We start from the raw sequence: 925 nt of genomic DNA, 5'->3' as shown, positions 1-925 counted from the left end.
GCCTGACTGTTTATCATATGTCATTTTCCGTAATCTGCATCTGTCAGTCACTCTGTCGCATTATCTGTGCGCGTGTCTGTTCCTCGGAGTCATGGTAAATTATCCATTGAAGCTCTTGGTCTAGCTGTGGTTTGCATTTATGCAGGGAAGACATATATTGAAGAATAATTTCAGAGGCAAAAAAGGTTGGTGATCAAAGCACATCTAAATCCATTTGTTGCTCGGCTATTAATATTTAATAGACATTTCCACTGAAGAGCGACATGTATTGCATGATGCAGAGAACTGCCTGAAACAAATATGAACAAACCCATGTGTCTCCTCTAGCCATGTTTAAATTTTAACGTGTTCATGTTATTGAAGCTTTTGTAAGTATATGACAAGCGGGACAGGCAATACCTTTGATCTGCAATCTCATTTGGTTGTGGATTTCCTCTACACAACCATTATGACCACGCTGTTTACACATTATGTTGTCAAACCACCACATGACTTTTAACTGGCATATTTTGCGCTGCAGATAAGGTCTTATAACAGTGTAATTACTCTGTAATTACATTACAATAATCAATATCTGCATATATAGATTATTACAATGTAATTACTGTGTTGTATGTGTATATATCCATGTACTTAATAATAACACGAGTTATTGTGTATGTCTTGAAAGCAAAGCCTGCACTAGCTGCTCTCAGTCATCCTCATTTTGTATTGTTGCCTGTATCTGTTGCCCTATACGCCGTGACTGAGGCTTTTCTCCCTTGAGCGGATGGGGCAGAGGTCCCCCAAAACCAGAAAGAAAAGATCATTTTCGGTTGCATGAGGAGGAAGCTAATGCTTCTGGGTGCAGATAGGAAGGATTTAGAGCTCTCGGGGAGATTTAGTTGCCTTATCTATGATAAAAATCAATAGCGGTAAAGACTAC

The sequence above is a fragment of the Pimephales promelas genome, chromosome 23 (genome assembly GCF_988280905.1).
Source record: "Pimephales promelas chromosome 23, fPimPro1.hap1.1, whole genome shotgun sequence".
Taxonomy (NCBI): Eukaryota; Metazoa; Chordata; class Actinopteri; order Cypriniformes; family Leuciscidae; genus Pimephales; species Pimephales promelas.
This window is presented reverse-complemented; position numbering follows the sequence as displayed.